Here is a 13,983-nt window from a genome sequence, read left to right as displayed (position 1 = left end):
GTAGTAAAACCTTTCATAGAATTCTTATGTTTTCTTTCATTCTCACACTTCAGGTAGTCACCTCTTCACAGGATATAAGACAAGTCTGCCCTTCTTCTAGCTACATAGCTATAGTTGTTAGGCAGCTCAAAAGCATACAACACCAGAAACATGAAAAGATCACATATTAAATGTAAAAAAAAAAATCATCATTTTTCAAAGGGTCCTTTGGTTTTTACTTAAGGCTAAAGAGGAGATAGAGTGAAAAAGATCATGTTGCTTAAAAAGCTCCATTTAATTGCTTTGAATGTTGCTTTAGGAAACATCCAAGTTTCTCCTTTTAAAAATTGCTTTTTCTCCATTAAAAGAAATCCCAGACTAGAAATACACTATGTGAACTAAAAGCAGTTTTGCAATCTTTCTCAAGAATGCTCAGACTGATCCTTTTCCTTCCCACAGCTGAAAGGCTGTTACCTCCTAGGACCACACCATAAGTCGCTGGATGTAAAATGATTACTCTGAGCAAATACACACAAACTAGCAAGTGATTGCAGTGTCCTGTGGATAAGAATCAAGAAAACCAGTGGAACTGAGCTGACAAATTATGTGATAGAAAGTAGATGTCCTTGGGGCAGAAAACCAGTGTGTGGCATGTGGACTGTCCGTCTTTCTTGCATTCCAACTTTTGATGACCAACTTCTTTCATTACAAACTCAGATGCCTCTGTCATACTCCCCTGACTTGACTACTTTCTGTAGGATTCACTGGGATTTAGACTCAGGGTTTAGGATTATCAAATCCCTCTGTTACAAGTCTTTCATTTAAAAGATGAAAAATTAAGGGCCAACAAAATTAAGTGACTTGTCCAGGGTCACACAGCCTGTTGTTAGCACAGCTGAGACAAAATCCATGTCAACTAACTCCCAGGTGAATGTTGCTTTAATTTTTGTTTTTAGGGACTTTTGAGTGCTTTATTAAAATGGATCTTTTGGAGTCTTTAAAAGAAACTCTTCTTTATATTTCCAGGTGCTTGTCATGTCTCTGATCTAAGAGAAAATATTCATAGTGGAATAGGTAGAATTAAATCTATTTAATATTCTCAAGAGTCTCATATAGATTTCTCATTTTCAGTCAGTTCAGTAGCTCAGTCATATCTTACTCTTTGTGACCCCATGGACTGCAGCAAGCCAGGCTTGCTTTCTCATTTTAGTACTCAATGAATGTTACTCATTGGGCAAAACTTTGTTTTTTCCAGAATTACTAATGGGGCCATTTTTAGACTATGACTTACATGGAGTAGAACCTACTCATGAAAGCCATTCATATCTTTAATATAACCACAGAATAAACCCTACATTTCATCAGCAATCAAGCAGAGTAATGACCCTCCAAATGCATTTATATAGTCCTTAAGAAATTTCATTTGAAATTTTATTCCAAATTCAAATTATCATTGAAATATAAAAGACAGAATGTTTTATTCCCCATTACACAGACAAAGTTCTTTTTTTTTCTAAACACTGTGGATCTTTTTAGCCATGGACCTAAATTTACTTACAGAGATATTATATAATTTCTATATCTATTTACCTTTCTATATATACATTTTCCATTCCAGTACTCTTGCCTGGAAAATCCCATGGATGGAGGAGCCTGATAGGCTGCAGTTCATGGGGTTGCTAAGAGTCGGGCACAACAGAACGACTTCACCTTCACTTTTCACTTTCATGCATTGGAGAAGGAAATGGCAACCCACTCCAGTGTTCTTGCCTGGAGAATCCCAGAGACGGGGGAGCCTGGTGGGCTGCTGTCTATGGGGTCGCACAGAGTCGGACACGACTGACGTGACTTAGCAGCAGCAGCATACCAAATTTATTGTGCACACACACACACAGCACAAAGGGTGAATCAGCCACTGAACGCTTGGTAATCATTCTACTTAACAAAGATGTTCCATTTTTCTTATGGCATATACATATATATTCAAGTAATTTTACTATGTTAAACTTGACACATTATTCAAATTTCTATATTTTCACAATCTTGGAATTTAAGTATTTCATTTTCATAAAGGCTGAGCTTCTAGTGACAGACTTCAAAGGTAGAAGTTCTATGAGATGCCATGTTAGCTAGTTGATTTGATTAATCAGAATGTAACTGACAGTGTTTATAAATCTCACTATGCTGAAGAACTGATGTTTAAAAAAAATTAAAGCACAAATAAATTTCAAATTACCAGTGTTAAGCATAAGGTCAGGAAAATAGTATCATTATCATCTAATAATTTAACGACTAATAACACTCTTCAAAAATGTCCCTTCCCTAATTGTTGCTAACCTGTCTGAGCAAATGTCTTTGTTAAAAAGGTAGAACTAAAAAAAAACCATAATGATTTCTGTATATTTAAAAGATTTATACTTCTGTCCCCAAAATGATTTTACACAACATAAATTGTATATCTTTCCAAATATCTGGAAGTTTAATTTTTAAACTTTATGTATCAGTAACAAAATTAACATTTCAGATGTTCTTATCACACCATTTAGAAAATACGGTAAAATGCAACTTTGCATTGGTAGAAGCTCAGCTGGTAAAGAATCCAGCAATGCAGGAGACCCCAGTTTGATTCCTGGGTTGGGAAGATCCCCTGGAGAACTGATAGGCTACACATTCTAGTATTCATGGGTTTCCCTGGTGGTTGCTGAGCTGGTAAAGTATCTGCCTGCAATGGGGGAGACCTAGGTTTGATCCCTGGGTTGGAAAGATCTCCTGGAGGAGGGCATGGGAACCCACTCCAATGTTCTTGCCTGGAGGATCCCCATGGACAGAAGAGCCCATGGGGTCACGAAGAGTCGGACATGACTGAGCAACTAACCATAGCACAACACATCCTTGTTACAGGACGAAATCTTTGGAAAGCTGAGTGACTCCTAAGGTGCTGGAAGTACTTAGTGTGTCCCCATAAAGCATTTTTTCCCCAAGATTCCCAACAGTGGTAAAAGACTTCTGAGAAATTAGCATTAAAGGTTTTTTTGAATAAGTATGAAAAACCTTCTGTTTATCACTTCTTAAGAGTGTTAAGAAGCAAATTGCTTATAAAAACTGACATGTGAAAATAATCAAGAGTTCAGAAAAACAAGTACGAATTTCAAAAATAATCTCTAAAAATCATTTTTTTAAATTTTATTTTATTTTTAAACTTTACATAATTGTATTAGTTTTGCCAAATATCAAAATGAATCCACCACAGGTATACATGTGTTCCCCATCCTGAACCCTCCTCCCTCCTCCCTCCCCATACCATCCCTCTGGGTCGTCCCAGTGCACCAGCCCCAAGCTTCCAGTATCGTGCATCGAACCTGGACTGGCATCTCGTTTCACACATGGTATTTTACATGTTTCAATGCCATTCTCCCAAATCTTCCCACCCTCTCCCTCTCCCACAGAGTCCATAAGACTGTTCTATACATCAGTGTCTCTTTTGCTGTCTCGTACACCGGGTTATTGTTACCATCTTTCTAAATTCCATATATATTCGTTAGTATACTGTATTGGTGTTTTTCCTTCTGGCTTACTTCACTCTGTATAATAGGCTCCAGTTTCGTCCACCTCATTAGAACTGATTCAAATGTATTCTTTTTAATGGCTGAGTAATACTCCATTGTGTATATGTACCACAGCTTTCTTATCCATTCATCTGCTGATGGACATCTAGGTTGCTTCCATGTCCTGGCTATTATAAACAGTGCTGCGATGAACATTGGGGTACACGTGTCTCTTTCCCTTCTGGTTTCCTCAGTGTGTATGCCCAGCAGTGGGATTACTGGATCATAAGGCAGTTCTATTTCCAGTTTTTTAAGGAATCTCCACACTGTTCTCCATAGTGGCTGTACTAGTTTGCATTCCCACCAACAGTGTAAGAGGGTTCCCTTTTCTCCACACCCTCTCCAGCATTTACTATTTGTAGACTTTTGGATCGCAGCCATTCTGACTGGTGTGAAATGGTACCTCATAGTGATTTTGATTTGCATTTCTCTGATAATGAGTGATGTTGAGCATCTTTTCATGTGTTTGTTAGCCATCTATATGTCTTCCTGATATTCAATGTAATGGCATTTCATCTCCTATAGTTAGAATCTCGTTTAATGTCTTAGCAACCATTATGAGGCAAGTAGCTCTTGAAAATGACTGAAAAATGTAGGCTGATCCTTAGGAGGGTCTATTCTTCTCCTGTTAAGTATTTAGATAATATCTAAGGCTTGATGCCTGACATTTTAGACTTCCTCAGAATGAAGTTACAGTGTAGGATAAACTGGTACCAAACATGAATTGACAACTAATTTTTTAAAAACGATGTTTGGCAATATCTGGAGGAATGACTTTTTTTTATATCTATGTTCCCCTATCCCTGTATCTTATTTGGCATCATATTAGAGCCAATCTGGTACATGGAATTTCATGTGGGTCACGTAATACAATTCATCCTCTTCTTCCCCTTCTCTCCCTCCTGTCTTCTCTTCTCTTCATCCTCCTTCACTACCTCCTCCTTCTGTTTATTAAAAAAACAAAACAAAACAAAACAAAAAAACAGTAAGGATGAGAAGAGTTCATGTCTATCATATTATTAATCAAATATATTTTGTCTGGTTTATTTCTTCTCTTTTGATTGACAAAGAGAGTTGGCAAGGAGTATTTTCAAGGAAAATTTTATTGATAAAGTTTTATATACTAAAGAAGCAATTTTATACTAAAGAAGTAATTCTTGATAGAAATTTGAACGCAACACTACGGCTGAAATGTTCTTGAGCAGGAGTTGGCAAACTCTTTTGGTAAAACCAAGACAAATAATATTTTAGATTTTGTGGAACCTACAGTATTAGTTGCAATTGTATGGCTTCACAAAACTTCGGTAGTTGATGATTTTGATATTCTGTATATTGTGAACTTTTTTTGCATTGACTTTGAGATTTAAATATTGCATTAGGGTGTTATTATCTTTCCTATTGAGTTTCTGAGTACCTCTTTAAATTCTGTGCCCAAAGTCAGTGAGTGCCTACTTGCCTTAACCTAGTTTCAGCTCCATGTAGCTCAAAAGCAGCCCAAGACAATACGTAAATAAATCAGCATGGCTGTTTTCCAACAAAATTTTTACCTGTTGACACTTAGACTTGAATTTCATGTTATTTTCACACTGTGAAATATTATTTCTTCTTTTGATTTTCAGCCATTAAAAATCATAAAAAAAATTCTTAGTTTGCAGGTACAAAAACAGGCAGTCAGCTAAATTCATCACTTTGGTCATAGTTTGCCAACACTTCCTTTTGAAATTCAGGTATGCCCTATTTTTTGAGAGACTTCTCTGCAAAAGTTACAGTAATATTGATAAGTCTATAAGACACCAACAGTTTTCTTAGAAGAATGAAATTATGGGTAATTGTTTCCTCTATAATGTGTTCATGTTACTTTCATAATTAAAATTGCAAAATATTGATAGCTTATTTTTATAACTCAAAAAACATCTATCTATTGGAATGCATCATAATCTCAGAATCTCAGTGTGAGTTCACTTTGGTTGATGCTCAATGAGCAGTTATTCTTAATATGAAATTTCAAGTAAACCAATGCTTAGATTGTAGGTCAAGTTATTTATGATTTATGGACAAGAATGGGCATATCATGGGCTCTCAGGTTTTAATTCATTGTAATTAAATGATAATTTATAAACACATATTCCTATAAATATTTATGATAGACATGTGTAGTATTCAAACATTCAAATCCTTGGATTTTTTGTTTTTAATGACTGTAACCATCACTCAGCCATGCACTCTCTCTCTCTCCCAAACACCTTTAAAGAAGAGTGGCAAGATATAATGAAAAAACAAACAAAACCATGGATTTGGGAGATGATCTGTACCCTAGGTCTGCTTCTTAAACAAGTGATCAATAACCAGAATTTCTTTTTTGTTATTAGATCCTGGGAAAGAAAGAGGATCTGCTCTCCATTACTTACGTACTTAGTTCTCCATTACTTAGGTGTCTCCATTACTTAGGGGAGACAAGCTTATCAAATCACAGAGTCAAATTTGAAACAAATTACCTTACATAAGTCACAAAAGTGGTTAAGACCTCTGATGCTAGTAGTTCTCTGTAGCAATCAGATAGCTGATTGGGGCTGACTGTTCAATTAACTATGTGATTTCCAACAACTTTTCCTATATAAAATATATATATTTCATATTGTAAACTGCTTACTTCTCAGCATGTTTACTTCACAAATTCTCTATGAGTTTAGCTTTATAAGTGCATTTTAAAGTTATGCATGGCTTAAGTGATGTTGTAAATAAATAAAACATAAAAAATACTGCCTATCTGGCTACAGAACTGAGCTACCACCAGATTTCAGCCCGCTTGGCACAAGGATAATGCTTTGGAGCAATTCAAGTCTGAAACAGCTTCAGTGATACCATTTAAACTTGAGGTATATTGGCAGAACAAGGATATGTTTAAACTAAATTTGGCTTAAGCCACCTATTACTCATACCCTCTTTCTACTGCATTCACACTCCAATTAGCAAACTGTACATGATACACACACATATATTTATAGTTTATGTTTTTCCTGTGTTGGCAATGAAACTTTTTAAATTACTTTCCATAAGCTGTGAGAATCTTCTATTTGTATCTATTTGACAAGATCAACTTGGCTCTGGAAGTAGTGAGGTGCACAGGGTTTTCCTGTTCAACTTAGAGAAGAGTTACATTTGTACCCATTACCTCTAACCCATCACCACTTCCTACTCCTCTCACTTCCTGGGATAATGATCATTGGCATCCTTTTCACAGTAAGCAACACTCATGAGGCAGTTCTGTGACAAATGCTTTGTATGCACCACTGTCATTATTGGAAACAATAGGTACACCAATATTTCAAAGTTAAGAAATGTGTCTATGGTTACAAAATCAGTATCTTCTGTACTATGATATCTAGTTCTTTCTAAATCAAAACCTGTGTTTTTTAAAAGTTTTGGGTTTTAGGTATAATTTAAGTATGCCAAAAGACACAATGAGTTTTGACAAACATGCTAAAGTTTGTATCACAACCACAATCAATATATAAAAGATTTTCACCATTGTAAAGCACTCCCTTGTTACTCTTTATAAACAATTGACTTTCCCTACCCACAGATTCTGGTTTCTACTGGTCTGACTTCTGTCCCTTTAAGTTTGAATTTGCTAGAATGTGATAAATATGGAATCATACAAAATATGTCCTTTTGTGTGGACTTCTCTCATTTAGAATAATATTTTAAGATTTATCTTCATTTTTGCATGCTAATTCCTTCCTATTGAGTGATAAATTGATGAATGGTACTCCATCGTACAGAAGTATTTTAATAAGCTTGTTCATCCACATGTAATGGCATATGGATTGTGTCCAGGTTTAATCAAACAATCATAATCATAATCACACAATAATGATTAAGTCTCTGAGATCTAATTGCCATCAAAAAGCAAGAGAGTTCCAGAAAAACATCTGCTTTATTGACTATGCTAAAGCTTTTGACTATGTGAATCACAACAAAATGTGGAAAATTCTTCAAGAGATGGGAATACCTGATCACCTGCCCTGTCTCCTCAGTAATCTGTATGTAGGTCAAGAAGTAACAGTTAGAACTGAACATGGAACAACAGATTGGTTCCAAATCAGGAAAGCAGTATGTTAAGGCTATATATTATCACACTGCTTATTTAACTTACAAGCAGAGTATGTCATGTGAAATGCTGGACTGGATGAAGCACAAGCTGGAATCAAGATTGCAGGGAGAAATATCAATAGCCTCGGATATGCAGATGTCACCACCCTTATGGCAGAAAGTGAAGAACTAAAAAGCCTCTTGATGAAAGTGAAAGAGGAGAGTGAAAAAGTTGACTTCAAGCACAAAATTCAGAAAACTAAGATTACGACATCTGATCCCATCACTTCATGGCAAATAGATGGAGAAACAGTGGAAACAGTGAGAGACTATTTTTAGGGGCTCCAAAATCACTGCAGATGTGACTGCAGCAATGAAATTAAAAATTGCTTGCTCCTTAGAAGAAAAGCTATGACCAACCTAGACAGCATATTACTTTACTAACAAAGTAATAACAGAGATATTACTTTGCTAACAAAGGTCCATCTAGTCAAAGCTATGGTTTTTCCTGTAGTCATGTATGGGTGTGAGAGTTGGACTATAAAGAAAGTTGAGCACTGAAGAACTGATGCTTTTGAGCTGTAGTGTTGGAGAAGAGTCTTGAGAGTCCCTTGGACTACAGGGAGATCCAACCAGTCCATTCTAAAGGAAATCAGTCCTATATTCCTTGGAAGGATTGGTGCTGAAGCTGAAACTCCAATATTTTGGTCATCTGATGTGAAGAACTGACTCATTGGAACAGACCCTGATTCTGGAAAAGATTGAAGGCGGGAGGAGAAGGGGACAACAGAGGATGAGATGATTATATGGCAGTGACTCGATGGACATGAGTTTGAGCAAGCTCTGGGAGTTGATGATGGACAGGGAAGCCTTGCATGCTGTAGTCCACGGGGTCACAAATAGTTAGATATGGCTGAGAAACTGAACTGACTGAACCTTTCATGTAAGGTATTGATGGGGACATTTTTTGTTTGTTTGTTTGTTTTATTTGTTTTTCTTTCACAAATACCTAGTAGTAAGATTGCTCAGTCATAAATATGTTTGTTGTGTATGTTTCATTTTCTCAGAAACTGCCAGACTTTTTCCCAAAGTGAATGCAATATTTTTGCTTACCCGTAGGCAATGCACACGAGTTCCAGTTGCTTTGCATCCTAATCAGCCATTTTAATAGATGTGTGATGGAGTCTCATTGTTTTAATTTTTATTTCCTTAATGAATAATGACATTGAACAGCTTTTCATGTGCTTATTCTGTCATTTGACTCTTTTCTTTTGTGAAAACATCTTTTCAAACTTTTCACCTTTTTAAGAATTGGGTTATTTGTTTTATTATTGAATTCTGTGATTTTTAATGTGTATTCTGGATACAAGGAATACTTCAAATATCTTTTGCAAATATTTTCTCCCTATTTGTGTGTGCTTTTTTAAGCCTTACTTTTATTTTGAACAGTTTTAGGGTCACAGCAAAATTAAGAGGAAGGTACAGAGATTTCCCATATACCCCCTGCCAATGAGTAGCTTCTCCCATTGTCAGCATTCCTCATCAGAGGGTATGTTTGTTATAAGTGATGAACTTAAATTTATATTGATAAATCATAATTACTAAAATCCATATTTTACCTCATGGTTGACTCTAATTGTACATTAATGAGTTTTAACAAATACATAGTAACATATCTATCAATGTATTATCATAAATAATAATTTCAGTGGTCTAAAAATTCTGTGCTCCATCTATTCATCCCTCTCTCTCAAACCTCTAACAAACACTGATCTTTTTACTATCTCCATAGTTTTGCCTAATATAAAGAAATCTGTAGAAATCTGATCAATGAAATATCATTTGAAATAGTAAAAATTAATAAATTATTAAATTTGTTACAGCAATAGACTATTACATAGCCCAAAGTTAATATATATATGGTATGTATCTTTTATTATTGAAATGAAAATATGCTAAAACCATATTATCAAATAAAAACACGTTACAAAATAATGTTATGATTCAAACAAACATATTTAGTAAAAAATTGAAATTTAAGTTAGAAAAAATCTGCCATTTATCCCAGGATATAGCAAAAATTTGCTATTCCAGGATATAGCAAAAAATAATCATGCCAGGAAGATAACCATTCCTTTGTATGTAAAATATTTTGTGGAGAAATCAAATTGACTTGAAGATGAAATAAAATGGTTTTAAATGAAATGTAAAAGAATGACTGTTTGCTTTTGTAATATCATTTGTGGTGCTTCTAATGGAAGAGAGAGCAGAGATGGAAGAATGGGCTCCAATTATATGATGGGACACCAAGGTGAATGATGGGTACTATGTAGGGGAAATATCTATCATCCAAAGTATGACATGTTTGAGAGTGAAAATGGTCTCTGTTTATAATTATACCCAGCAGAGTTGAGTATACTTAACTATGATAAACCAGAGATGTGTGATCTGCTTACCCCTCAGTAATCCTTCTGACAAAGATCATCCTTGGTTATTCATTTTAGATCCCATCTTATTTGAAGGTGTCATTTTCTTCTGTTTTCTCAAAATCTTTCATGGTGAATATCATGGAGAAGAGCCCTGTGCTAGTGGAAATACAGAAATATGAACGTGAAGGCTGAGTAATTCATTATACACAACTGGACAGATTGCGAAAAGAGGTTATTCAGACAATTTAAATAGTTTTGGAAATCAACAGGAAGCTATTATCTAACTTAAATATTAAAAGTAGGCACAATTTCACATTGTATTCACTTATATAGCAACATGTCTGAAGTGTAGAATGAGCCTAATAATTATTCATATGGTTAAATGAATGAAAAAAAAATAACCTATACAGGAGTCTTAACATTCCTTGAGGCATTTTGTTTGTACTTAAAATTAATAATGGCTTAACCTTACAATATGTCACATACTGTTTTAAATATATATTAACCAATTTAATACTTGCTATCATCCCATGCCCTATAAAGGTCAAGAGAAACACATTGATGCTGAAAAAAATTGAATAAAACTGTATAACATTAAAAACCATGGTTCATCCCAATAAGAAGGTATTAGAAGGGACTTAGAGAGTTTGGCCTTGGATGGGTAATTGAGTGTTATCAAGATGGAGGGAGAATTCTATATTGGATGTATTAATTTGTATGAATAAACATGTTAGAAATGAAGTTGGGGTTAAGGGGTAATGGATAAAGACGCAGGCATTTCTCACATCATCTCTGAGAGGGAGATTTGATAATTTTTGTAATTTACTCAGTGATCATATTGTTTCTGCTCGAACATGATTATGAGAGACGTTAGTCACAGAATGACCATCTAATGGTGGTGATGTCTGACATTGTTTGGTTCAAAAGAAGAATACCACAGCCTAGCTGAATGTAGGCCTGGCAACAAGCTAGCTACCAACTGGAAGAAGTTACTTTTCTCTTTTCTAAGTAATATTTTATTCTCATTTTGCAGTCAAGGAAATTGAATTACAAATAAGCTGCGTAACTTGAACAAAGGCAGAGTTAGTACCAAGTATTGGTAGGAAACAGGTTTCTGGTTCTAGAGCACCTGTGAATTATTATGGTTTTCTATAACATTCAGAATTTTTCTTGGAATTGTTATGAAGAAAAAAAGGATTTGTTGTTGCTGTTGTCGAACGTGAAGTTTTGTTTTTATTTTTCATCTCTTGAAAATGAATAAATTGTTGGTTTCTTTCATATAACTTATTTTATATGGAGATATACTAAATTCCTTTTAGCATTTGATATCTATATATTTCCCCACAATATTTGATATACCCATGTTCCTTTTGGTGTGTCTGAGTGATTTTGTCTCTATATTCATCAAGAGCAGGAAGTCTCCAAATTAAGAACTTCTGACTTTAGATTTACATTCCCTAAGGGACACAGTAATTGACTAATTGTATGCGTTGAGCCTATTGGAGAAGGAAATGGCAACCCACTCCAGTGTTCTTGCCTGGAGAATCCCAGGGACGGGGGAGCCTGGTGGGCTGCCGTCTATGGGACAGCACAGAGTCGGACACAACTGAAGTGACTTAGCAGTATGTGTTGAGCCTAAAGAGAATATTGGTTTCAATTCAACATCTCAATACAGGCCTTCCAGTCAGAATGTCAGTATGATTTAGAAATATAAGTCTCTTATAATTCTAATTATATGCTAGTCATTGTCCCCAAAGATGACTTTATTCTAAATCCTATTAAAAGAGGAAGGAATGGAGAGTATGGAAAAAATAATTACAATGCTTCCTGTCTATCTGAGAGTTTACTGAGGACTTAAATAAGCCTAGAAAATATTGGCAATGGGAGTAGAAGCTCAGGAAGTATGGAGATAGAGGATAACAGTCTGTGCTTGACACTCTTCTCTCAATTATAGACTGAATCTCCAGTAGGGAGCCTCCATTCTTTTCTTTTTTCTACTGATAATCACAGTTATTCCATAGACCTACTTGCCTGATAATATGCATTATTATTTCTAACTTGTGATAGTTAATTTTATGTGTCAACTTGACTAGGCCACAGTACCTAGATATCTGGTGAAATATCAAATTTAATATCTCTGTGAAGGTATTTTTCGATGAGATTAATATGTAAATGAGTAGACTTTGAGTAAAGCGGATTATCCTCTAATATGGTTGCTGTTATGTGTGTGCTCGGTCATATCTGACTCTGTGACCCACATGGACCGTAGCCGGTCAGGCTCCTCTATCCTTGGGATTTTCCAGGTAAGAGTACTGGAGCGGGTTGTTATTTCCTACTCCAGGGAATTTTCCTGACCCAGGGATCGAACCTCTGTCTCTTGCTTCTCCTGCATTGGCAGGAAAATTCTTGACCACTAGTGATATCTGAGATTAGTGGACTTTATGACTGGATTTTATTTAATCACATAAAAGCCTTAAAGAGAAAACATAGGTCTCTTGAGGGAGAAGAAACTTTGTCTCCAGACTATTTTTGAATCTCCAACCTGCTGGCCTACACTGAAATTTGTATACATGCCAGGTTCCACAATCCTGTGAGTCAATTTCTTAGAACTGATCTGTTGATCTATCTATCCAGCCTTTCTATTGTATTTGCTTCTCTGGAGAACTCTGACTGATGAGATGTTCCCTAATTTCATGTCAGAGATTCCTAGCAACTTCTTCCTTCGTTATTCTTACTCCAATTAGGGCTGATAATTAGGGATTCCCGTACTTATTCTTCCAAGTCTTAAAAAAAAAAGAGAAAAACTCTAGAATTCATTTTTTTTTTCAGATCACAACTGCTACTGACCTAGTTCATATCATCATCATCATCTCTCTCCTGAACTAATGCAACTTCTTAACTAGTCTATCTTCCCCTTTCCTCCTTTCATCTACTGCATTTTACACACTACTACAAAATTGACTTTATAAGATACAGATATAATGTTGCCAGTCTCAGGCTCAAATATTTTGATTGTTTTCCGTGAATTTCAGGAAAATATATTAACAAAAATTTTTTGGTGAAAAATGTATGGTTATATCCATTAAAGGCACAGAAGACTTCATGAAAAAAAATAGAAGCATACTTTGACTTACATAAAAGTAAAATACACTTAAAATATTCTAATGAATTTTAGAAATTAAAATAGGAATATATCCATGCACATTATTACTTTTCATATTCTTTAATCAAGATTGTCTAGGCTAAGATTATTTCACTCGATTAAAAAAAAAAAGTTTTTTCTTTAATGGTAAGCTACTACAGATTACTTTTGTCCATAATTAAGATCAAGGTTTTTATGGCTAGAGGTAACAAATAGTTCTATCCTCTCTCAAAGGCTTATTGTAGTTTTAGAAACATATATTTATACAGTCTTCCTGGAAAATAAAAGTACATCCAAAGTCAAAACTATATTTGCTTGATAAATTTACATATATATATATATGTATATATAACAGAGACAGCAATGGCAACCCATTCCAGTACTCTTGCCTGGAAAATCCCATGGACAGAGGAACCTGGTAGGCTGTAGTCCATGGGGTCGCTAAGAGTCGGACACAACTGAACGACTTCACTTTCACTTTTCACTTTCATGCATTGGAGAAGGAAATGGCAACCCACTCCAGTACTCTTGCCTGGAGAATCCCAGGGACGGGGGAGCCTGGTGGGCTGCCGTCTATGGGGTCACACAGAGTCGGACACGACTGAAGCGACTTAGCAGCAGCAGCAGCAGCATGTATACATAAATATATATATATATATGCATTATTTTTCAGGACAGCTCTTAGAATCCTTAAGATATCATAAAGATTTCCTAAGCTAACTTATGTGATTTGAAG

The sequence above is a fragment of the Bos mutus genome, chromosome 8 (assembly GCF_027580195.1).
Source record: "Bos mutus isolate GX-2022 chromosome 8, NWIPB_WYAK_1.1, whole genome shotgun sequence".
In the NCBI taxonomy this organism is placed as follows: Eukaryota; Metazoa; Chordata; class Mammalia; order Artiodactyla; family Bovidae; genus Bos; species Bos mutus.
Note: the sequence above shows the minus strand (reverse complement) of the source record.